The following is a 27,635-nucleotide window of genomic DNA, read 5'->3' on the forward strand; positions in this document are numbered from 1 at the left end:
TCAAGGAGATTGATGGTATCTACAAATGGACATCAGAGCTTAATTGAATATCTTTTTTGAAGGCAATCAAAGTTAAGGCTTTCTCTTGTGAGGCATAATGTTTTTCATCTTGACCTATTGAATGTAACATGGGGAATTACTTGTATCAAATGTGTTATGAAGGAATCAAAATTGGGCAACAATCTTCCTTTCTTTAGAACAACCTGATTGCGGGCCATCTCCCTTTTCATATCCTTGTGTTTATTGCTAGAAATATCAACGTGAATTTTCCTTCATAATTATTGGCGGTTACAAATTTACATTGCCCATTGGTAGACACACCCTCATGTAAGTTTGGACGTCCACCTTCATTAGGGCTCCTCCAAGAGATTTTCTACAACAATGGAGAGTTGTAGCTTGTTTATCCCGCCTTCCTTTTGACTTTATCTCATAAGAAAATAGTCGTGTATGTTTGATTCTTTCACTCTGTTTGCCTTAATTTGGATAGGCACTAGTCTTGATCTACCCATCTATCTACCTCTAAAGTTAATCATATATTTTCCTAGGGATCATACTAAAGGAGACCTAGCTTAAAGTGAGAGAGGGAAATTAGTAACCCCTCTTAGTTCCCTTGAGGACGAACTTTTGTTTTAGGGCTTTAACACTTGGAAGTGTAAATTTGGGAGGTAGCAAAGCTAGAAACCTCCACCTATATTTTAAATAATTCTAAATCTTGAAGTATTTTACACAAATAACTACTAGTAGATGGGACCTAGTAATTGCCCTCCAATCTTTTCAATCATGTGTGTTTTTGTTCCATATATGATAACCTTTCTTGTACAATCATCACCTTGCATAACTACCAATGTATTTTACCAATTATGTTGGCATATAGAATGCCTAGATAGAACTAGCTGCCAAATCCCACCTATTACCCCTTGAAAATACATGCTCCATTTTACATTTTCAGGGGTTTTCCTCTCTCAATGAGCATAGAAGAAGTTCAAGGGCAATTACAAATTGATGGAAACTTCACAAAGGCACACTACACTAGGAAATTCCATTTTGGCACACCTAACATAGTCGATGAAGGGATCCCTTGAAGAAGAATGCCATATGTAAGAAGATGTTCAAAACATGACTACGACAAGTTAAGGAGTCAAATGCACCCTAAAATAGGAGTGCCCCCAACATGGGAAGTCAAAAGCATAAAGGAGAGAAAATGCTCTATCTCAGAAGAGGCCTAGGCAATGACAAGTGACAGAGGAATGTCCTAGCTTGGAGCACCGATTTGGTCAAAGGGATGTTTGGGTAAAAGGGCATTCAAAGAACAATAAAGTGATTTTGTGGGGCATTACACATTATCTGAAGCGTATTCCACATATTTGGAGGCATGTTTAACCCTTGAGACATTTGGGTAAAGGACACTTGGTTTGAGGCATGTTCTACACATTTGGAGTAGAAAGCTTTCCATGAGGAAGCACCTTGTGGAGTGGTGGAAATGCTCTAAGCCCAAGAATTAATGCATACTCTAAGAAAATACAAAGACGAAAAATGGCAAATGGACCTACAAGCTAAAAGAGGACCAAATATAACATCCCTAAGAAGGAGGATACTTTCCATGAATTGAAATACTATTCACTTTTTTAAACTTTATGGATGAAGGTCTAATTTGCATAGAGAAAGGTATAAATAGAGAAAAGATGCATTTGCTAGAGGCATGGTTGGAATAGTGGGAGTTCCTCTCCAAGCGTAGTTGAATATCTTTTAAGAGGAAGAAGTTAAGGGGCGTTTCAATGTGAGGTTAATCTTTATTTTATTTTCTTGGGTTGATTTAATTGCTGGAAATTACTAGTACAAATCTAATGGAATAATCTTTGTAGAAAGGTAGTTTTGTTCTAGTAAAAAGATGCTAGGGTTGAGGTGAAACCCTCCCTTTGTCTTGTTGTAACCATTGTGTTTATTGAAGGATATTTGTTGCTATAATTTCTCAGTTAGAGTTGTTCATTCTATTTTCAAGGCTTCCCTAACTAGGGTTGAAGGTTAAGTGTGAATGTTTAGGCCCTCTTAATCTTTTGGTAAAATCACAATTGAAGAATGATGTATTGTTGGTTGTTCATTCTATAGAGAAGGCTTCCTAGTTTTTTCCACTTCATTTATGGTTTCATATGTGGTTGTCCTTTAGTTTTGATGATTGCATGTTCTAAACCCTCATTTTGCATGAGGCTTATGCTAGTGAATTTCTTTACTACTCGTGTGATTTTCATCACAAAGGCAAGTTTATAGATTGATCTTTCGATGGCCTAAGAGTTGTGATTGAATTTGATGAGATTATTGGCGATGTAGTCATGGATGGCTTGATGATGTTGATGCTTTGTTTGTCTTAGTGATTGCTATCCTTTCATGTTAATAGACATGGTTGTGAAGCCCCAATGATCATCGGATGGTTGATGATACATGTCCATGTATGATTCCCTGTTGGAAATACTGAGAGGGGGGGTGAATCAATATTTCTTAGCAATGAGGACTTTTAAATCATTTTCAGAGCATTAGTTAATCTTCAATTATTATTGTTGTTCTTCTTCAGATAATCGTAAACAATAATCAACAATAGACAACACCATACAACAATGCAGAAAGATAAAACAGTAGACACAAAGTATTTTAGGTGGAAGACCCCCTCCGGAACAAAAACCACCGAACACTTCTTAGTAGTTGTCTTCTTCCCTCCTAAAAGAAAATAATTACATCAAGTTATCAGCTACAACAAAAGGAGGTGCCAACCCCCTGCTTTATAGGCTACAACCTGGAGGACGCTACTACACCCTAATACCTGCTACAACCGAAAGGGCACCCCAACGCCTTGTGAGTCAGCCACAACCTGACGAGTGCCCCAACACTCTTTTTGCTAGTTGTTGTCGGAAGGATGCTTCACTGCCCTGTAATTTATCATCCACAACTGAAAGGATGCCCCTATGCCCATACGCCCTGTGCAGGCTGTGACCTGCCCTAACACCACCCTGCCACCCTGAAGAGTTCTCAGGCCACAACCTGAAGGTGACTGCAATCACCCTAAAGAGTCGGTGGACCACGTTTCACAATTTTCAGACTAGATCACTGTACCACACCGCTTGTACACTACTAATGTTGAACGTAAATGTTTGATAATGGCATACTCCAAGATGCCGCAGGTCATCCCTATGACCTGCTGCCAATGCTCTCAAGCTCTACCCTCGGAGAGCTACCAACATGTCTTTTCAATGCTGCTGACCACTACTCATATAATGTTGTCCATTTGTCCATTTTCATGTCAATAAGTTGTACAATACGGTGATATGTCTTCAAAGAACTGCTGCCCTGTAAGGTCACACTTAAGTCACTTGCTACTTATACCCTCTAGGTCATCCTACAAGGCATCTATTCAAATCCTAGGTCATTAGAGTCATAGGTCTATGTCATGTGATACTGCTAAGTCGTATCAAGTCAAAGTTAAGGTGTCAACTTATATATATCAGGTCTATGAGTCAACTCAAATCATGTTTACACGTCAAGACACATCAAGGTCTGATACTGACTTCAATTCATTGCTAAGAATCCCTGTCTAAAGTGATTGTAGGTACACCAAATTATTGTCAACTTACAAGGTATACCTGTCTACGTGACTGTGTATGAATGGTATCAAAACATTGTCCTAAAATGGACTTGCAGACCTGATTCAACCGTCAAATGTTCTTTGCTGGTTCTTCAAAGATTGAGCGATCTGAAATTACCGAAATTACCTTCGCTGTCTTATAAAGATGTTTGCCCTAGAGAGCCTTGTAGATGTGCCATTTGACTCTTTGATGACCTAGAATTTCACTAATCAACTTGCAAGCACTCATGCCCAAACAAATCCTTCAGTAAGACTTAAACAAACAAACCCTCATGTACTGAAATAAAGCCCGAATGTGGACTGAAACTTTCACTTTAGTGCTCAGGATTATGTGACAGAGACTAGAGCTACCAGATTTGGTCATGTTCTTGGTCAAATCATATTCTAATAACTATTAACTGATCTGCTTCTCAAGGCTGAATGTCAAAAGAGGTATAAAGTCCTAACCTAGATTTTATGCCTCAAATTTCCTTGCTGGTTCCTTCATACAAATTGCAGAGATAACACATTGTAGTCCTTCACTGGGCTGTTCAGAGGTATACAAAAACAAAGGAATCAGATTGAATAGACATACCTTGAGTAGGTTGAGCTACTTGAAGTAGGTAAAAAAAAAATCCCAAACAAAAGCTTTGCCATAGGTTCTTTGTTGTTCTCTGCATCAGGAAGGTCGAACCTTTGTTTTCTCAGGTAGCCGAAATTTCAGAGTGAATTTCTTTCAAACTTGTGCGTTTAGTTCATACCTTTTGAGGAGAGGTTTAATCTCCTTTTATAGACCTAAAGGATATCCATTAGAGACCATAGAGAGGGCTTCATAAGAACTTTAAATTCCTAAAAATTAGTCAAAAGATGTAGCCTTGGCACTTAAGAAAAGAAGGCTGCTGGCCTTGAGGAAAAACAAAGGTCTTTCTTAATTTTTAAATGCTAATGGGCACTCCCTAGAAAAAACTTTAATACCCTTCCTAAATTATCATTTTAATAATAATAACTAACCCTTAATAACCATTAAATTTAAATAATTAACTTTTGAATGAATGTGCCATGACATTGTCCTATGGGGTTTTAGCCCACTGACTAGGATCCCTAACTTTAATTGCGAATATCTCTCAAACCAAGATGAACCATGTGGCATACCACATACCACCGGAAACATCTTTTTGAGGAGAATCCAATGACATGGATCACCAACCCAAACTCAATAATTTGCCACTTCAAAAATCCTCCACAATGTCGGGGTATGTCCTCAATCCAGGAAATCCAAATCCTAGGACCTAGCTTTTCAACCATCCAATTAGTGGAGCTCCCTACTTAATGTAATCAGGCAATTATTAAAAGTGTTCATAATCAATTTGACATCAATGACGGGTGTTTCAATCAAAGTCAAACCCAGTCAAACTCCATGGGTTGACATCAATGACAACACCATCCAACATTCGCTTGATAGAATGCCCTAGCACTTTTGGAAAAAGCAACCATTGTATTGGTATCTTAATTTGATTGGCATTCTTCCCTTGCTATCACTTGATTTGACATTCTTCTTGGAATTAACATGGTCTAGTTTGGTTTCATGTCCATGAGGTGAATGCCCATGTTCATATTGATGGCATATTATGGCGCATTATGATATAGGCAACACTCTTATACAGAGCGCTCCCCTCTTCTACATATTTTATGTACTACTGCTTGATGGAGGAGCCTACCATTGAGTGCCCTAGCCTTGTGGGATGTTCTCTCATTTGTCATACAATTGTTTGAGGACATGGCTTCCTTGACATGGTGGTTGATGTTGATACATGGCTTATTTGACTCATTGTTCCTTGGATCTAGCATTTGCACACATGTTGAGGCATGGCCCTATTTTGTTGGTTGACGAGGGGTTGCTCCCTTTCATCATGGAGTTGGTTGAGTATTGTGGCATTCTATATGTGTTCTTCATAGATTTGATGCCATGTTTCATAGATCCACCTTCTTAGCACTTGTTTTGAGGAGGACATCCACCTTTCTTGGAGTCTTATTGCACACTTATCTATATTGTGATTGAGGGAATCCACCTTTCTTGGATCCTTATTGCACATTTATTTATATTGTGATTGAGGACTTCCACCTTGGAAGATGCCACAAATCTCTTGAGGAGGTTCTTCATGGTTTATGCCCTATATTGAGAAGGTTCTTCATGGTTTCTTGCACTCATAGTTGAGGATGTCCAACATTGGGAGAGCTTTAGTGCACATTTATTCATGATTGAGAGGACATCAACCTAGAGAGCCACATGTGCCACTTTATGAGGGGACATTTCACCTTGAGGAGATATATATCCACTACTGAAGGGTTTTTCGTGATCATTGCACTCTTTTCCATGCCATTGATGAAGACGTTTCAGATTGGACGAGATCTAGAAGCTTCCAAACCCTATATCTAGAGTTTCATTGCATATTTTTAGGAGATCTAGCTTGAAGGGTAGTTATCTTTTGACAGAGTACCCAAATTTCCATTAGATCAATGCCATTAGATGCAGAGTGACTAGAAGATTTCCAAATTGTGGTATAATATAGATTATGACAAAAATTGTCTGAGTTATCATATTTTCAAAATTTATTGCTGGAAAATTCTCACTACATCTTGACCACTCATTTTGAGGCGCCCCACCTCTATTACTTGAGTGCTTTGGTTATTTGGGGAGATCATTATTGATGTATGCCCATGGTGGAGAGTGACCTAGCTCTTAAGGCCACCTGGCACACATTTGTATGCATTATTAATGGGATGTCTTATTACTTCCTAGGTTTTGACTTGGTGCAAAGGCAACTCAGGCAAGTTATATATTGTCACCTCAGTAGCCTTGCCTTTCACACTTTAGACTAGATGAAATCTCACCTAAGGGGGGCTTCCCTATGGTTAACTAAGCTCAATGTGTGTAGTGTGGGAGCAAGAGAGAGCTTAGCAACAGAAAACAAAAAGGAAAAACTCTTTTTGAAGTTTTATGTTTCTGGGGCGGTGGATGAAAGGGAAGACCAGTGCCTTATCATGTTTGGGCTATGGGGTCACACATTCAATGTTAGAGGGTTCTTCTAATAGTTATTGGGGGGAAATAGTTAGCCAAGGTGATGTGCACAATAGCCCCAATTTAGTTGCTAGACCCACAAGTTTAATGAGGGACATGATCTGTCTAAGATCCACTTCCCAAGGCAATTCTAAGGGTGGCCCATACCAAGGATTATTTACAGATGCACAAAATCAAGTGAAGTCACGTGCATAAAGTTTTCATCTTGAAGGAAGCAAAATAAGAAGATTTAAGGATTACATAATCTTCTCCAATGTAGCACATTTGGTCCTCCATGGCCCTTGAGTTGACTCTGGCATCCACAAACCTACAAAAAATAACTCCCAATGGTGCACCTAGAACAATATTTGCAACACATAAATGAAGTTGCAGATACAATACACAAAGCTTAGACAAAAGATAGAGAACTTTTATTCCATAACCTTGGAGCTCTTTCATTCACCAAATCCCTTACAAATGGAGAGAGTAAACCTTTATATAGGTTTCAACTCTATCTCCTCTCTACAATCAACAACAAATTGTTTTCATAGATCCACCAATCTCTTCAAGGAATAACAATAAAATAACAATCTCAATAGCTTGCTTACTAGAAGTCGCAAGGAGTTTGTGGAGATCCACAATTTTCTCCAAGCAGTTACAATAAAATATCAAGGAAAACAAATACAATGAATGTCTTATCGAACTCCAATATATAAGTCGAGAAATAATAAAATATGGAGTTAGTTATAATTGTATCCCCAAAATAGAGCTAAGTGGTTGAGTGGCTCCTTTAGTTGAGGGTTAGACCATGTCAAGGCTCCAAAAATAGCAAGATAGACGTCTATCCAGATGTGCACCCTCTTAGAGATGTCCCATGTTTGAAGCAAGCATAAATAAAGAGGATTGACCTCAATAAAGAAGCAAGGGACATGTAAAAATAATCTCCTCAAATTGATCCATGACTTAAGTCCTCATAATATGAACCAAATAACCAAACCTAATCACACATGTGATCTCCAAAACCAAGTCGTCCCATGAAGAATGTGCATATAGATCACCATGTGGCACATGCTATCATCCTAAGATAAAAAAAAAAGTGGTAGACCAACTACAGATTCTCCATATCTGGACACCCTCAACAAATAGCATAGAGATATGTGCAAAACAACCCCCTCAAGTAGATGTCCTCATGAAAATAGTGGAGATATGTGTGCAAGATGTTGAGAAATCTAGGGCATTAGGATTAAGTGATTTCTCTTGTAATGATAATTGCTTGTGAATCCTTTTTACTTCTTTAGATTAGGTTCTTTTCTTGACTTAGATTATTATAGTGTTCCTTTTCATCAAATAGCTACCAAATTCTAAATAATAAGGAGACAAGAGACATAGAATGTAGGCGATCATCCAAGGCCAAAACCTCTCCAACTTGAGAGGAAAAACCAAATGAATTATTCTTCTTATAGAAACTTCAAGTGATGAATACAAAGACCAAGACCCTTGACATAACAACCTCTCCAAGACCAAGTCACAAGACCCTTCTTCACTGCTTCTTCTTCTTGCCCAAGTCAACACTAGTCAAATTGACTTGTATTACTCCAAAGCTACACTAGTATATTGGCCTTCCTCCACATATCTGCAATTCTCAGTTGCCTAAAACTTCTGCAAAAATCATACGTGTAGACTGAATTAAGGTTCTTTATGATGTTTTCCTTCTTCGCTTGGCTTGAGAGCTTTTTCTTATAACCTTGGCTAGCACAATTGATGGTATAGTGACCTTTTACTTGGCTTTTATAAGGATTGGTGTAACCCTACTGCAAAAACCCTAGTTTTTGTTACACGTGTGAGGAAGATGACCAAAAAATAGTCCCAAATTCCTTCGCTCTTCTTCCTTTGCTTTTTGTTGCTTATGAGCCTATTCTCCTTGTTTTTTTCGCACTTCTTGTTTCAAATTGCTTGACCGAATTTTCCTCCAAGTGATGTCGAGTGCTCCTATATATAGTGGTCTGTCCATGTGATATAGGTCAACTTGACCTTGTGCCAAGGCCGACATGCCATTCTGGAGTCATATTAATTTTGTTTTGTAGGTCGACTTCAAGGGGTGCTTGTGACAAGGTCTTGGAGGGTTAATGACTCAAACGAATTTTCTTTTTACAATGTATAACATGCCCAAAATGGGTCTTCATTTCTTGACATTGACTCACTAGACTTTATGACTTGATGACCAAACCTAATAGCTTACAACGGGAGCTTCAACTAAAAATAAAATTCCTTGAGCATGAAACCCATGACTCAAACATTACAAAATAATTTTTTTCTTCTTTTCATCAATTACATAAATCATGATTACACGTCATTATGAAGACTGAACATAGTTACATATTTCAACACTCCCTCTTAACTAGGGAGGCATTCATAACCTATACAAAGTTCTTGGACATTCTCAATCTAAATAATTCTCATAAGAAGAGTCAGATTGGTAACCCATCTGTTTAGCATCATATCCTCCAACATTGTCACAAGGAAAGGCCTTGACTAACAACTCTATCTCTCCACAAGATCAAAGCACGATGTTGTTGAGACCAATGATTTGTAGACACCCTCATTATTGTCTCTCTCTGAACATACCCTACCCGGATTCTCTCAGAATATGTTCCACCAGGACTATTCTTATCTTGGATTCCTAGTCCTCAAATAATATCGGTTCTCTATGACTACTATTATCTTGGATGCCCTACCACATCCTCAAAGAGTATTGGATGCCAGATGCTCACCCTATCCCCCATTCTATCTTCCCAAGTGAAGACAAGAATGAAGTGTCTATCTCTCCCTCTCAACTTAGGGAGGGCATACCCATTCCATTGAAGGAATGTACCCATTCCTATAAAAGGAATGTACCCAAGTTCCCTCTTAATTAGGGACTTGACCAAGCTCCCTCTTGACTAGGGACTTGCTTCCAACAGCTCTTTAGGTGGAGATCATGGGACAACCAATTGCTTGAATAGCTCCTCCTTTCGATGTCATGAACTTATTTTTCTTTATTCAGGAGTCTTCATCTTTTTGGGACTTCTTCGTAGGGCATCGACCATCCATCACTTTCATTCATGAATCATGTCAGTCATGTCATCCTTTCTTTCATTGGAAAGTGATCCATTAGTCCATATTTGGCCTTTCCTTCATACCTTGCTACCTTCTTCGCATCATGTTTCCTTCAAGATCTTTTATCCTACCACATGAGTGTCAATTGTAGATGACATCTACAGCTCTTCCTTTGGTAGCCCTGCATTATTAGCCCATCCAGATATTGTTCAAAAATAGAAAAGGAACATTAAATCAAACAGACCTTTGTGATGGTCTTTCATCATGAAATCTCCTTATTTGCATCAACGTCCTGCATACATATTGACACATCTCCAAAAGATATATATTGTCAAGGGTCTTTTTCTATTTCAGAGTTCATTAGGGTCTTCATATATTTCATGGAGATATCATAGTCAAATCCTTGGATGTTGATTGCCTCTTCCATAGTTGCATATTTCATGATCTCTTCCTTTCTTTCTTCACATATTTCCTTTCTAGGAACTTCCAATCAGAGTTCCTCCAATTTTTGTCAACCACCTCATATTTCATATGAGGACATATTATGTTGATTTCATCTAGTCAATGTGTGACCCATGCCTTCTTGCATCCTTTCAAAGGAGGAGATCCTTTCTTTTGATCATGCTCTTGAGATAGAGCATTTATCCATGTTACTTGCAACCATATGACATGACTCTATTTTATCAAATACAAGCATACATACCTCATTTTCCTTTAGGTCATCTAGACTTCCTTCAGCAGCTTCCTTGATTGAAAGAACTTCAATTCCTTGATCTGCTTCACTTCTTTTGACATCATTCCACCATCCCATGAATTCCCACAAGTTGGAATTCTTGATGAAACACTTGCTTCCTTTTAATCAGTGAACCTTCCAATGAAGATTCCAACAGAGGATCTTGAGTATCCTCATTCAGCAAATGTTTTCCTTTTGATTGATGTATGATGTGCTTTGTACTAGATGACTTTTCCCTTTTCTCATAAGTACCATTTATGCTTCTAATGAGGTTTCCAAGAGCTATATCCTTCCATAGGTGACTGCCATAGACTTCTATCTTTCATGCTTCTCTATGATGATTTCACGAGCTCTTGCTTTCAATGCTTCTATGATGCCATGATGCATCCTATCATGCTCCTTAGTGACTCATGATGGTCATATCTTACAACAAAAAAATAAAAAAATAAAAAACAAAACAAAAACTTGAAAAGAATTAGGTGAGAAAGACCAACTCAATCATAGTAGAGATCTTTTACTTCCTACTTCTTGGATTTCTTCTTTTTAGCTTCCTCCACTTCTTTAGTGATATGGACTTCTTCTCTTCCTCTTTTGTTATTGTCCTTCTTGAGCTTAAGACAATCTCTCTTGTAATGCCCATATTCTTGACATTCATATAGCATTGAACCTTGGTCATATTCTTCTTCTTTTTCTGAGGACCAAACTTTCCAAATTTTCCTTTTCTTTTTGTCATTGTAGCTGCTAGCATATCCCTGATTTTGTTCACTTGATCCTATATCAATTTTTGTCTTCAACCTGGTTTCTTCAATCTTGCATAGTGACCATAGATCCTTGAATGGAGTAGCTTCCTTCTTCCCATAAATGCTTGATGTGAAGTTACCCCATTCTTCTGGTAGTGCATTTAGTACTACGGTGGTCATCTCTTTGTCAGACATTATTTGTCGCAGACCTTGAAGTTGATCCCTTATTTCAGATATCCTCATAAAGTATGAGGTTATTTCTTCTTCTTTTGATCTCCTTAGCTTGTAGAGTTCTTGCCTTAATGAGATCACTTCCCCTGCAGTGCTTACGAAAAACAACTCTACCAGTTTGTCATATATTTCTTTTGAAGTTTCAAGTTTAGATACATATGGAATGAGGGGATCCTTGATGGATTCTATGAGAATCCTTTGAGCCCTTACTTCCCCTTTCATGAACCTTGTAAGTGCTTGATCATCTTCTTTTGGAGGTTTGGAGATTGAGCCCTTAACATGTTCCATGACCTCATTTTCAATGAAATTCATATCTATCATCTTCTTCCATGCAAGAAAGTTTGAAGCCCCAACCAGCCTGTTGCTTTCCTTGCAAAAAGACATGTTGACAGATTCAGATGTACACATAAATACACTTACTTGTGAAGATGGTTCTTCCACTTGCTGCTTCCTTGAATTTGATGATGATATAGATAATAGAAAACTTCTCCTTGATGAAGATAGTTTTCTTCAAGAGTGATCCTTGGCTCCAAAGAGAGGGAGATCACCTTAGAACTTTTGATGATGATGACAACGTCCTTGATCTTGCTTCTCTTGGATGAGTAAACTTCAAGTTACTTTGATTTTAGATATTTTCAACTTGAGTAGAGGTATGGTCTTTGTGGTCCTTTTCTTTGATGATGGCTTGAAGATCCCGAGACTTCTTCTTTGATCTAGGGTTTTGACACTTCCTTGTAGATCTTGACTTCAAGATGCTTTTAGGATGAGATGATCTTTTAGATTTGCTTTGATTCCCTTCTAGAGTTTTGATCCTTGAATGCTTGAGTGTCTCTTGATGAGTTGCCCTTCCTTGATTTGTTACCTTAGCTCTGATACCATGTTGAGAAATCTAGGGCATTAGGATTAAGTGATTTCTCTTGTAATGATAACTGCTTGTGAATGCTTTTTACTTCTTTAGATTAGGTTCTTTTCTTGACTTAGATTATTATAGTGTTCCTTTTCATCAAACAACTACCAAATCATAAACAATAAGGAGACAAGAGACACAGAATGTAGGCAATCAACCAGGGCCAAAACCTCTCCAACTTGAGAGGAAAACCCAAACAAATTCTTCTTCTTATAGAAACTTCAAGTGACGAATACCAAGACCAAGACCCTTGACACAACAACCTCTCCAAAACCAAGTCACAAGACCCTTCTTCACTACTTCTTCTTCTTGCCCAAGTCAAAACTAGTCAAACTGACTTCTATCACTACAAATTTTGGCTACACTGGTATTTCGGCCTTTCTCCACAGATCTGCAATTCTTGGTTGCCTGAAATTTCTACAAAAATCACACGTGTAGGCTGAATTAAGGTTCTTGATGATGTTTTCCTTCTTCGCTTGGCTTGAGAGCTTTTTCTTATAACCTCGTCTAGCACAATTGACGATATAGTGACCTTTTACTTGGCTTCTATAAGGGTTGGTGTAACCCTACTGCATAAACCCTAGTTTTTGTCACACGTGTGAGGAAGATGACCCAAAAACAGTCCCAAATTCCTTCGCTCTTCTTCCTTTGCTTCTCGCTGGTTATGAGGCTATTCTCCTTGTGTTTTTCGCACTTCTTCTTGTTTCAGATTGCTTGACCGAATTGTCCTCCAAGTGATGCCGAGTGCTCCTATATATAGTGGTTTGTCCATGTGATATAGGCCGACTTGACCTTGTGCCTAGGCCGACATGCCATTCTGGAATCATCTTAATTTCCTTTTGTAGGCCGACTTCAAGGGGTGCTTGTGATAAGGTCTTGGAGGGTTAATGACTCCAAACAATTTTTTTTTTACAATGTATAACATGCCCAAAATGGGTCTTCATTTCTTGACATTGACTCACTAGACTTTATGACTTGATGACGAAACCTAATAGCTCACAATGGGAGCTTCAACTAAAAATAAAATTCCTTAGTCTTCATTTCTTGACATTGACTCACTAGACTTTATGACTTGATGACCAAACCTAATAGCTCACAATGGGAGCTTCAACTAAAAATAAAATTCCTTGAGCATGAAACCCATGACTCAAGCAATACAAAATAATTTTCTTTTTCTTTTTTTTCATCAATTACATAAAATCATGATTACACGTCATTATGAAGACTGAACCTAGTTATATATTTTAACACAAGAAGCCTCCTGAAGCAGATGTCCTCATCACATCAAGGAAAGGAATGTAATAGATTCCTCAATAAGTGAAGAACTCAAGAGAAATGGGCCACAAGTCATCTGAGCTCAAACTCCAAGATATAACCAACCTCAAAAGATGATATGCAATAAAGACCTTCAAGTTGCACATGTGACTCCAAAGTGTAACAACCATCCATAAATTGAGGTAGATAAAGTGTATCTCAATATAAGAGGTTGACAAGCATAGAATAGACAACATAAACCAAGGGCCAAGTCATCAAAGACCCCAACAACCTCCATAGCGTGCAACAATCACTATCCAATGGTAAATGGCCTCGATCCATGAGTAATGCCTCCACATGTGTGCAAGCAAAGGAGTGTTCCATAAGAATGAGGTGCATGGTCATCATAAAGTGAAATCTCAATCTCAAAGTAAAACAATGAAGCCAAGCACTCTAACAATGATGTCCACCTATGCAACAAGGAGAGGGTTGGCCCTTGCGCTCAAACCATAAAAACCTAGAAAAAACTAGAAAACCATGAGAAGTGGAGTGCTCCACAAAAGGGGGTTCCTATCCTATCAAATATCATCATAAGACCATATTAGACACCTCAAACCTTTGAGTACCCTCACCCAAGGTGCCATGTCATCAATCCCTATCCAGATAATATAATAATAGGAAGAGCGACAGTGAGAGAAGGTGATAAAGGGTTAAGAGAAGAAGAAATAACATTCCATGCTGCGAGGCATCGCTGATAACATCGCTTGTTGTACAATTGATGTAGCCTAGGAGCCAACCTAGCTAAGGCAATATCCCTCCTGCTCGCTTAGGTGCTGCCCCTTGCCTCTGGAGAGGCAAGTGAGGACCTGCTGCTTCTAGCTCCCATACGTATGGTTCTATAACAGGGCTTGTAGTATTTACATAGATACAAATCCATTGGTTGATTGCCTATATTTGGTACGGGTGTGATCTGTGATACTTGTAGTTGGCCATAGTCTTTTTTTTCTTTTCCCGAGGGGCTGCTGGTTCAACTTCAACTACTGCTTGAAAATCCATGATAGAGTGGAGCACTTCATAAGAATGAGTATTTATTCAATCATACATCATCATAAGGTTATGACAGACACATCAAACCCTAGGGCACCCTCTCTAAGAAGTGTGATGCCACCAACCATGCCAATGTTAGCCTTAAAACCCTAGGTTGCTTCATCATGAAGTCCAAATGTATAAAAGGGTGAGCATTGTAGGAGATTAGTAGTTTATTACATCAATTATCACCTTAGGAACACAATAGATATCTCAATTACCTGGACACTCCATCACAAGCATGAAGTGGCACGTAAGTAATCTATGTAGCATGAAGGTGGGTGCTCCATAAAATCCTTTGTTTATCTCATTAAATGTTAGTAAAGAATGCAATGCACAATTGAAAAGACTAGAGCACTCCTCCAAAACGTTATATACCATCAAACCATACAAACATGCAAGGAGCAACATCATGAAGCAATGAACTAGCACCATCACCAAGCAAGTTGATCCAAAGGCTAATAATGGATGATCAACCAATAGCATTGAGGAATGCATCTTCACTATCCATCTAAACAACAAATGTAACCATGATTCAAATTTAGCCATCATATGGGCCACTAAAAAACATGTAACATCCTATGTATCATGATGATGAAGTAAGAGGATCTACAACCATCAATTATCTCCAAGCAAGATGCATTTATGAAAATTTCACCATTGAAATCCTATTGCAACAACTGGAAATTATTTTTCTAATTGTTAATTAATTTAACAATTTATCTGCTACAACAAATACCAAATAATTCACACTGCAACCTTCACAAATAAACTACGGAAGAAAATAGCGTTGGAAACTGAGAAAATACTAGCACACACACATAAAAATTAACACAATTATTTTTGGACAAAAGTCCCCAGAAAAACCCAGTGCGGAAAACTGGTGCAGTAGATAAGGGTTTTTATTATTATGTAGCAGTGAAATCTTAGTACAATCTATGGATGCCCAACTAGCAATCCAAACAGCAAGAAAAATTGGCCAAAATTATCTAAGGGAATTTCCCTTCCTCCACAAGCAGCCTCGGCACAACTCTGCCTCAGAAAACGCGTCCTCCTGGACCCTCTGCGCAGTGCTTGCGCACACCCTATGACATATAGCCCAAAATAGCCTATGATCAAGTTGTTTTGCTAGTCTTTGTTGAGGAAAATGATTCTCCGGCCTTCTGGAAGACTTTCTAAGCCTCTGGAAGTTGAACCAATTTTTCCCACAGCCAAATCAAATTGCCCTCTAAAGCTGACTGCGTAGTCCTTTGTGCTGCCTCACTGCGAATAACTTAGCCTCTTGCTACTGCCTCTCTAGATCTGAAAACTTCCTCCAGATCACTTTCTCTGCCCCTCTCTGTCTCTGCTTCCCTACTGAAGCTCGAACTCTTCCAACACTGCTAACTCTCTGGAAAATCGAACTCTCCAAGGAAATCGAATTCTCTGTGGTTCTTATAAGTGTCTTAAGTGTATTCTTCATCTACCCATCGACTTCTTCTTATGATTCTCTGTTGGAGCTCCAACAACCAAGATTAAAACTTAATCAAGGGCCAAGCTCATATCGGAGTCAATCCGTGTGAGTTTCTAGATGATTCTCACCTTATCTTAATTAATTATGACTAATTAATCCCTTTTCCTAAGTTTAGATTTAGGAAATAATTAAAAAACAGGCTAATAATCTAATTGACACTTCTAGGTGGAATTTCCATAAACGATTTCTGGGTTATGGAGATCTCATGTGTTTGTGCCTCTCCACAAAGTTTCGATACTAGAACACCTTTGATGCTACAAAAACTAACACTCCCTCTTAGAGAGGAAGGTGTTCTCTCTAGTGCTGCACATACTGCCACAACACCTTGTTTTTGTACCACCCTCTGTCACGCTACTTATATCTAGCCACTGCCTACCAACCACTGCGCAACTCTGATGTTGCATCTATGCTGTTGTTGACACTGCCATATTGCTGCCAACTCTGCATCTGCACTGCAACTCCCTCTCATCTGTTGTTGTTGCAACTACAACTAAGAAGCATCCAAAATACTGAACCAATTGTGTTTAGTAGGATGCATCTGTCTCCCGAGTCCTAACTACTACTAGCTACTGCACTGTCCACTGAAGACTCTGCGCCGCTGCTGACTCTACACTGTGCCACTTTGCGTTGCTGCCAACACTACACTGTGCCCCTCAGTACCTAACTACTACTAATCTGCAACTATCACCCTAGAACCTGACTACATCCACTACCACTGATCCATCTTACTACTGAATAATGTGGGCCCCCGTAACCAGGTAATGATCCATGAGGTGGACTCCTCAATGGACCCTGCCCATGTCTGCAACTCACTGGAACTACAACTCCATATCGCCCCACCTCTCTCCTGGAGGTATGGTTGCAAACATAGCAAACTTTTCCTCCAACCTAGAGGACAACTTTTCAATCTCTGCTGACGTTGTCGCCTGGTTTTGCGTCTCCGGCTTTTCTTTCTTCCTAAGAGGACACTGCTTACTGTAGTGAGTATAGTGACCGAACTCACCACATCTAAAGCATTTGACCTTTGGCAGGTCCTTCTTCTTCTTCTTTTCCCCTTGCCCCTATCTGGGACCCTTAGATGCTAGGGCCACATTTTCCTCTTCCTTCACGCCCTTGTTGCTACTGTCGTTGATGGTACTCTTTACTAGAGCTCGCCTCAACTCCTCATGTTGTAGTTCAGACCACATCCTGTTCCACTTAGGCAAGGTGTCTCTACCCAAGATACTCTGGACAAATACTTGTTAGCCATTTGAGACACTATTCAGTGTCAATCGTACAAGCTTTGTGGGTTGGGTACCTCCCCAACGAATGATAGTTGATCCCGGACTTCCTGAATCCTGGAGAGGAAGCCATCTATGCTCTCATCCTTTTGCATCCTTATGCTCCTTAGCTTCTCCTAGAGAAACATCTTCCGCTACTCAGAAGAACTATGAAATAGCTCAGAGAGAGCATCCCACATTTCCTTGGTCGTACCTTTGTCTGCTGCATGTGAGACTAGATGATCTCGAACACCATCCAAAATCATCCTCTTCACCTTTTCCATTTCCTTTATGTACTCCTTCTGCTGATCTGGATCATGGGGTATTGCTACCACATTCTTTGCATAGGTCTTCAGACCATATTCATCCAAAAGGAAGGACATCCTAGCCTTCCAAATGACGTAGTTGGAGGCTCCCTCCAACCTATCCTGATCTCTGAGCCTAGTTGTGGCCATCTCTAAATCTGGTCTGGAAACTTCCTCTTCCTCTACTTGGTTGTTGGATCCGCTACTCGCACTCCCTTCTGGAGTGAGAAAATCTGCTCACAGCTACTGCCAATTTGCAACTGGGAAAATTGGATTTCTGGTCTAGAAAACCTCTGAGAGAAATTTCCCTCTGTGTGTGCTTTTCTCTTCCACCCAACGCTGATTCTGCTACTGCAAAACCCTTTGCGTCCAACCAAGGAATCTACTCAGTGAAAATCTGAGTTGTTGTTGCTCCCTCCACCTGTTGGAATTACTATTCCGGGCAACTCAAATTTTCTACCAACCTACCACTGAAAATTGAGCCCTTGCCCAGCAATTTGAACTGCCTGTCTCAAGCTTTGCGCAAACGTAGAAAATTTCAGCCTGCTACTCCCTCTGAACAACGAAATTTTCTTCTTCGCTTCTGAGCTTCTCAGCTTATCAATCACGCTCTGATACCATGTGAAAATTTCACCACTGAAATGCTATTGCAACAACTGAAAATTATTTTTCTAATTGTTAAATTAATTTAACAATTTATCTGCTACAACAAATACCAAATAATTCACACTGCAACCTTCACAAATAAACTACGGGAAGAAAAGAGCATTGGAAACTGAGAAAATACTATAACACATAAAAATCAACACAATTATTTTTGGACAAAAGTCCCCCAAAAAAACCAATGTGGGAAAATCGGTGTAGTAGATGAGGGTTTTTATTATTATGTAGCAGAGAAATCTAATTACAATCTATGGATGCCCAGCTGGCAATCCAAACAACAAGAAAATCTGGCCAAAATTATCTAAGGAAATTTTCCTTCCACCACAAGCAACCCCAAAACAACTCTGCTTCACAAAACTCATCCTCCTGGACCCTCTGCGCAGTGCTTGCTCAGATTCTTTGATGTCTAGCCCGGAACAGCCTTTGATCAAGTCGTTATGCCTGTTTCAGCTAAGGAAAATGATTCTTCGGCCTTCTGGAAGACTTTCCAGACCTCTGGACGCTGAATCAATTTTTCCCACAGCCAAATCAAATTGCCCTCTGAAGCTGACTGCGCAGTCCTCTGCGCTACCTCACTGGGAGTAACTCGACCTCTTGTTGCTGCCTCTTCGGATCTGGAAAACTTCCTCCGAATCACTATCCCTGCTTCTCTGTATCTCTGCTTCCCTACTTCCAGCACTGAGGGCTTTCTGGAAAATTGAACTTTCCAAGGAAATCGAACTCTTTGTGGTTCTTACAAGTGTCTCAAGTGTATTCGTCATCTACCCATCGACTTCTTCTTATAATCTTATGTTAGAGCTCCAACAGCGAAGATTAAAACTTAATCAAGGCCAAGATCATATCGGAGTCAATCCGTGTGAGTTTCTAGATGATTCTCACCTTATCTCAATTAATTCTAATTAATTAACCCCTTTTCCTAAGATTAGACTTAGGAAATAATTAAAAAATAGGCTAATAATCTAATTGAGACACTTCTAAGTGGATTTTCCAGAAACGATTTCTAGGTTATGGAGATCTCATGCGTTTTAGCCTCTCCACAAATTTTCGAGACTAGAACACCTCTGATGCTACAAAAACTAACAACATTATCCTCAATCAAAATAGAAGGTAAGTTTCTCTAGTCCATTAGTATCCCTATAAGTTACCCCTAAAAATTTGTCATGTGATGAAAGTGACTTGTCTCATGTGATTCGTTACATGAGAACATTGTTGTATTGTTTTCCTAACATATTTTATTAATTCTCTTGGGCAAAAACGTGGATTTTAACAAATAATTGTTACTTTTAGTAATGAAGTTGTTGAAGAAGTTATTTATTGTATTCCTGGGAGAGATTAATGGATCTAGGAAAACAAATATTATTTTAAGAAGATGAAGCTAGACTCTATTTAAAGAGCAGCTCTTTCCATTTGTAGTCATTGCTAGATTTTTGGAGTTTCCCCTCCATTGAGCTCAATGGATACATATTTTTTGGAGCATATGTGAATCTGTGATGTGTAAGGGTTCTCTTCTCTAATGTACAGTTTATGGTTCTAATGCTTCTAAATTTTTGCTCGTGGTTGTAGAGTTGTGTTACCAGATCCATGAGGTCTTGATGTTGGATCCACAAATTCGCCTTTTGGACACGAATACAGATATAAATATGGATCTACTCATATCCACATTAGATCCACTAGCTAAACGGATCCTTCAAACCCATAAATGGATCCCATGCTACTAAAACAGATCTTGTGCCAGCTAGCCCTCACACATTGGATCCCAAACAAATAACATTAGAATTTTTGGTTTATTTTTTATGTTTTAAGAATATTGGCCACATGTTTGAAACCCTAAAAAGCAAATATTATATTTATAGTTTTATTTAGATTACTTATTGGTAATATGTAGGCTATATAGTTGTATAAGTAAATTACTAATTACCTATAGGTTGCATAACACATGATAATGCTAGCAGAAAGGTCTGACACATCAAACTTTTCATTTTCATTTTTTAGTAATGCTAACAAGAAAGCTTTAAGACAATACAAGATAATAAAGTGTACGAAGGATGGGTATGCCATTAATAATTTAATTAGATCAATCCCATCCAACTCTAGGTGAAGAGTCATCTTAGAACAATATGATACATAGACTAAAGCATGTTCTCAAATAGTGTACAATATTCATTTACCCTTGTAACTAGATAGGAATTTTTAGATTTTAAGGCAAATTTCAAGGAAGATGACACGTTGATCATGATATAGAGTTGAAATATTCAAATGATGAGCATGTAGACCCATTTTTGGACATTTGGATCCATATTTGTTGTTGTTTCCTAGTAACGTAGTTGTCGAGTTACTAGAAATTGCTTTGTTGGGCCAAGAGAGAAGGGTATATCTACCACACTAGAAGGGTTTTATGGAGAAGTTTTCTTCCTTTTTTTCCCTTTGATATCTTATTGATGAATATATTATCTTGCTCCTATCATTTCTAGAGTTGTTGCTTATAATACTTCATTGTGTAAGCCACACCACTTTAGCAATGTTTTGATGTGACACTTTTCAAAGTCCTAACATTTATTTCCTTCCATTTTTCGACAATGTTAAGTTTGCTTTAGACAAGCATATTGCAGTCCTTGTAGTCTTAACCCTTTGATGAGCTTGCCTTGTTGGATAGACTTCTTGACTCCATCTGCCCTTGTTGGATTGGCATTAATATCTAGATCCCTCCATCACTCAATTCCTTTAAAAAAATATAAAACACATTTTCTAATTATAACTATTCTCTTATCACCTCGTGCCTCATTGTTTAGCTTAAGTAATCCTACTTATATGTATAACCTCTTGAGCCAAAGGGGAGATGGCCTAAAGTGAAAAGGATGGCTTACTTAGGTGGCTATGGTAACTATCTCGGTAGTTCCCTCTCAGGTCACACCTTGTGGATTAGGGCTCTCATCATTAAGTGCAAGCTAGGGAGGTAACACACATTATTACTTCGAAGATTTTGTACTTGTTGTGAGGAGCATATTTGGAAGGGCCCTCCTTTAATTGTCTGCATAATGAAGTAAATCCATATGGTTGGTTAGGACATGTTTATAATAGCCTAGTTACACCTCCTTGCATACAAGTTCAAACCCTACTGATAGTAGATCTCAATTCCATAACCCATTGGATAGGCATTGGTTTTATCAATCCACCATCCCTTAAATTCTAAAGAATATCATAAACATATTTTCTAGCATTTCTCCACCTGTGATGGAAGACAATGGACCTAAAGTGAGAGGAAGAGTTGTTGTGGTGACAATAGACAGCATACCTGAGTTCCTTTAAAATTGACTTGTTTTTTGAAGATCTTATTCTCATCTAGTAACTCTTTGAAGGAATGAAGCCCTATTCCAAAAGTTTTGAATCGAACTTGTTGTTTGTAGAGGTGAAGACATCCAATAGACTTGAAGGCAATTGAAGACTCACTTGGCAACTCCACTGATATTGAAATAAGGTATGAGGATGTGTTTTTGAAACTTTCATATCAATTTTTCATTTTGAGATTTGAGATGATTGGATATGGCATCAATCTTAAAAATTGGATGTGGAAGGGTTTCCTCCATGAGGCTTTTTGAGCATCCCAAGATATCTAAATGATGTCCCTGATCTAGATTGGGATAAACACATTGCGAGGTCCCACAAACATTGAATCAACTACACCACACCACATGTTATATCCTTCATGAAAATTATTTCAGATTTCAACGTTGCCCATGAGGATGCCAATATATGAAAACATTTGGACTTACCATAGAATATTCTATAGAAATATTGTTTGAACATCTTTGTAGAAAGGAAATATCTTCATTTCCATGTCTGGCCAAAGCGTTTCCCAAGTGTTAGGAAACTAGTTATGAAGAAGAAGGAAGGGTTGAAGATTTGATTGATGTTTTCCAATATAAAGAAAGTAAGATATGTAACCTAGTGCATACTTGTCAAAGTAACCCCTTGGATGCTCTCTTGGCTAAAATCAATTAGAAATATGTGGCGGTGATGTCCTTAGTTGAGTATATCAAAGAAAAATATGGTAAGCTAGAATAGGAGAAGCTTGGAGATGGTTTTCATGAAGATCACTTAGAAGACCAGCCTTGTCTTTCATCACATGAGCCACTTATGAATAAAATTTTTGATTTGGATAAGAAGATTATGAAATAATGGAAAAACCTATTGCAAAACTCATGAATATTGTTCCACTGAAGAATATGTATTTCCATCTTGTTCTAGAAGAAACAACTTGTGATGATGATGTACACTTGCATGACATTCCAACAATCATCATTATTTTCCTAGGAGGATAAGGGTTTGGTAAGTTATGCTTCTTTTCAAAAATCTGAATTTGATGATAAATCTCTTGATGATTTGAAGAGTATAGAAGTGATAGAGAAGCCCCTGGAGGATGAAGAAATTGCAAGTGTTTCTACTAGCTCATGTGATAAAAAACATGGCAGCCTCAATCACATGACACGAGGACATTGGACACAAAGAACACGTAAATATGAGTATTCAACACAAGACATGGCAACCCTGGAAACAAGACACGAGAGACATTTTATATATATATATATATATATATATATTGTCTGATCCATATTTTTAAGAAATCAGAACATCTACATATATGAATCATGACAATACCTATTTAGTAAATTTACTAATTTAGTATTTACAATTTTATAGTTTTAGAACTAGTTAGTTTATTAATTTACTACAGCGATAATGTTCACAGTTCAATGTTCGTTGTTCATGTTGTACAATTGTTCAAGCACATAAGAAACTAGAAATTTAGAAATATCATAACTGATAAAATAAAACTAGAAATTTGGATATAGAACTTAGATATTAAAACCATAAGTTGAAAAATTTTCATTGAGTCATTAAAATCAAAATTTATTACATAGATACCGAGGGAATGCCACTAGAAAATACAAAATAGAGTAGATACAAAATAGGTAGGAATATCATAGCGCATCAGAGCTACTGGTCATAACCATTGTTTTACAAAACGGCCGAATCGACTCCGACTCGGCCGAGTCGAACCGAGTCAAAGGCCTGGGGAGTGACTCGACCAGCTACCCGGTTCGGTTGACCGAGTCACATATGACTCGGCCGAGTCATCCAATGACTCGGCCGAGTCATATGTGACTCGGTCAACCCGGCCGGGTAGCTGGCCGAGTCACTCCCCAAATCACAATATAACTTATAAGTGTTATGAGTCAAGACGGTTTAGTGCTAACTAGCATTTGGGCTAAGATTATCCCTGTAGCAGTGCTTGAGCCTTGAACTTATATAACATTAATACCGGTTAACTGAATTTGGGTTGGGACTGTACTTACGTGTGGAATCTGTGGATATTTCTTCGAAATTCGATTTCAGATGTTTAATACTGTGTTTTTTTCAATATCTTTATTTTTGGATTTCGTCGCTTCATTTCATTACACTTAGCTGTATCCAAGTTAGAGATGCCTGAGCCATTCCTTTTGATGTAGGGCTATTTCTTGGTGTTTTGCCTGTTTCTCTGACCACTTCTCTTCTTGTACACATGTTTACACAATTTATTTCTTATTTATTTTCAATCTCTTATAACCACAGTCAAGGTCCAGAAATGCATTTGTATGTTCAGTAATACCTTTTGTTAAATACATCGGGCCAGAATTTGGTTTCTGCAAGAAAAAATCTCCTGTTACAACAAAAGAACTCAATAGTTTCCATGTCAGAAGTTTCAGTTTGATGTGATTCTTCCTCTCAAGCGGTTGAAACTTATTTCTACAGTTATCTCAATGGATACCTGTGGCATGCTATGCTGCTTCTTTGACATGTCAACTTTTACATGCTGCTGTAGGATGAAGAGTCACCAACAAAACTGTTAATGCAAACATTGTCATAACCTCAACAGAACTCATACTTAGCATGTGCAATGAACATGGAGATTCAAGCATTTTATGTGACTGCTCAAGATTATAGTTCCAGGTAGCTTCAATGGAGCCACAGATACTTCATAATACATATGTGGTCTAGAAGAAAGGGCCAAGCACCTTCAATAAATTCCAAAACTGTCTTCACCCACTGTGTGTTTGGAAACATGAATGAAAATCTTTAAAATTATGTTTAAAATATTTAAAATTATGTTTTTTTATAAAAAAAATAAATATTTAATGTATTTTTTACAACGACCGAGTGATTGAAATCGAGCCGGCCGAGTCATTACCGAGTCGGAGTCCGAGTCGGAGTCGATCCTCGGCCGAGTCCGAGTCCGAGTCCGAGTTGTAAAACACTGGTCATAACTCACTACTCACGACTCTATCAAGATTCAATAGTCCAGGTCCTTCTCCATGTCATAATCATCATCACTACCACTGCCATCTAACTTTGCTCCATATTCCTCTATGCCCAATCCAAGATTTGTTGTTGCATTTGTTGGTGTGGAGGATGACCCCTCAAGAGACTCATCATCAAAAATTATTGGCTCTAGCACTTGGTCATTAAGATCCATGTTGGCGAACTCCAGCTCAATATTGTCATCCAAACCCATATCATCAGGAAACACATCCCACATCTTTGTCTTTTTCTTCAACCACTCCTGCCTCTGCCTACGAATCGATGATAGTTGCATGCTCAACAGTGTTCCTCTCACGAATAGACATGAAATTGACAAAAAAAATGAAATAAAAAATCAAGACGCGACGCTTTTTACTTTGGGATTTTAGTGGGACACGTCCTAAAATTGGGACACGTTAGGGCACATGTCTAACACAGCCCAAACACGTGCCTGATTTTAGGCCATGTTGAAAAACGTGTCAAACACGTTTTATGGGTCATGTTGTGTCCAACATGCAAGATACGAGACACGGGACCCCTAAGGGTTGTGTCTTGTGACTTTAATGGTAGCCCAGAGGATAATGATCTGAACACTCTTTCTGTGATTGGGAGACATATATGAGATGTGTATTGTTGGTTTCTTATCAAAGATCTCGTCTATGACAAGAATAGTGAGAGCTTGATGGAGGAATATCCAAATTGGCAATCTCCATTTCCAATAAGCATTGGGAGAGTCATTCCATAGGACATGAAGAAGACATTGCAAGTCTTGTTTCCTTGGGTCTTGGAGAGCCAAAAGATGTTGATATATGTCATGCATTTTTTATTGTTGATCAACATATGTGTGTCCTCATCAACGAGACACATTTCTTGCAGCATAGGGAGCATTTTCATCACGTCACTTGGCCAGCAATTTTCTAAACATCGGTATCTTCAGTTTGTATCCTATATAGGTACAAAAAATCAGCTGTGTTTTCAGGGCTGCAATTTTGTTAAGACAGCAACCCATTCGATCTTGACATATTGTAGGCATTTTTTAGTATTCTAGAAGTAGACCAAAAATCATGAGCTGATTTGTTTTTCCACATCTAAATATTCGTGGCATGCTTCATGTGGATATTTGATAGAGGGCAGCAAATAAGGGAAGCAGAATTTTTGCAGGTTTATATTGAAGACACCTTCTAAACCCTCATTGCTTGAAGGTGCCATGGGTGATTTTCATGGAAGCAAGGGAAGGCTGATGGTGGAGCATGTAGATCATCTTTTGGAGGTCCATGGAGGTGATCAATGGCTTGATGGTGGACTGCCATATTCACATGCCCAAGGTGATGAGTACATTAGCACTATTCAACATTGGATAGAGCAAGCATGTAGTGGCACACCCCAACCTTGGTGTGATCTTGGTGTTTTCTTCTATCTTAAGGAGCTCACATTAGTTTTCAGCCATACAATGACAAATATGCCAGCCTAATCTTGCAAGCAAGTTGACATAACCTTGTTTTGGCTTTTTTTCCAAACACAGAGGGAGGTCTTATGTTTTTGATGAGATGACACTATCGTTGCATTGGATTTTTTATTTCTCCTAACATTGCTTCATCCTATCGTAGAGTAGGATAGGAAGAATAAGCCCAATATTCATGAGTAGTAGGTATATTGTAGGTTCCTTTTGGCATTTTGGGCTCATGTCTTTATTTGTAACACCCCTTGAAAATGAGTCCAACCTATATCACGAGTTCAAAACCCAATGGGGTGGATTGGTGCATCACTACAATGGTTTCAAACCCAACAACGTAAGGTGGGTATGTCCCCAAGAGTGTTGAAAGCTAGGGGGTAGGTTGGGTGTGTCCTCACAAGGAGGGTCTTATTCATCAAATTTTGTACGGTGACTAAGTTGTTACATATGGCACTATCATTATCCTTTATTTTCTTAGTGCAGAATGTGGATGGGAATTTGGCAATCTGCACCCTCTTCAATCAATAAAAAGGGGTTTAACAACCAATATGTCCATTGTGCTCCATTAGGCCATGGCAAGTTGGAGCATTTTTAGCAATGAGGACCTAGGTTCAACCTTAGTGAGCTTGCTCCCCATGCTAAGCCCACAATTTTCCAAACAAAGGTGCAAGAAATGTTTTAGAAGTCTGAATCAAAATCAGAATTAGCTGAAGGTCAGACAAGACTTGGATCAAAATCGGTCAATTACACAATTTACGAACAGGTTTACGTAAAAAGTAAAAACACATAAAATATGAAAATTTTAATGAAAAAGATATATTCATGCACATCAATGTAAAATGAAGCTTCCGAATCATTAGAGACAAGATATGCAAAGTCTACTCATGTATATATCATGTAAGTGTGAATATAGCAAAATGGCACTAAGTGCAGTAAATCTTAAACAAAATAGTAAAATACATAACCAAGAAGGCTCTAAATGGCCTCTAGAGTCCAAAAACACAACATGCTACTAGCTACTAGCCTAACTATATATCATTGATCAACATGATCAATCATCAAGCTCATCATCACTGTTGGAAATGGGATCATCCACATGACATAAAAGTTTTATATAATTTAAAATTATTTTTTTCAGCAAAACCCTGTCCAGCCTATAGATGACCAGTTTGTTATAGATCCAGTCCAGAAATTGATTTGAGATCCTGTTTGGTGATTTCGAAGGTCTGATCAGCTGAACCGGCCAGTTTTGAAAACACTAGATGCAAATAACTTTCAATGAAATATATACCCAAAGTGAATGCAGATATTAGTGGGAAAAACTCAACCCTAAATCGACTTAAACACTTGATGTTGAATTGATATGATTTTAAAAGCAAACATTTTTCCAC

At 38.4% G+C, this 27,635-nt stretch overlaps 1 protein-coding gene across 2 annotated transcripts in view; it reads right to left on the reverse strand.

Annotated features, from left to right (window-relative positions):
• LOC149200154 (uncharacterized) overlaps positions 1-27,635 on the reverse strand; it is a 39,749-nt gene that overhangs the window by 10,583 nt on the left and 1,531 nt on the right. The gene's annotated exons all lie outside the window — the stretch shown is intronic.

Source organism: Pinus tabuliformis, chromosome 2_1, assembly GCF_031772625.1.
Source record: "Pinus tabuliformis cultivar Carrire ecotype Pingquan chromosome 2_1, CPIR1, whole genome shotgun sequence".
Classification (NCBI taxonomy): Eukaryota; Viridiplantae; Streptophyta; class Pinopsida; order Pinales; family Pinaceae; genus Pinus; species Pinus tabuliformis.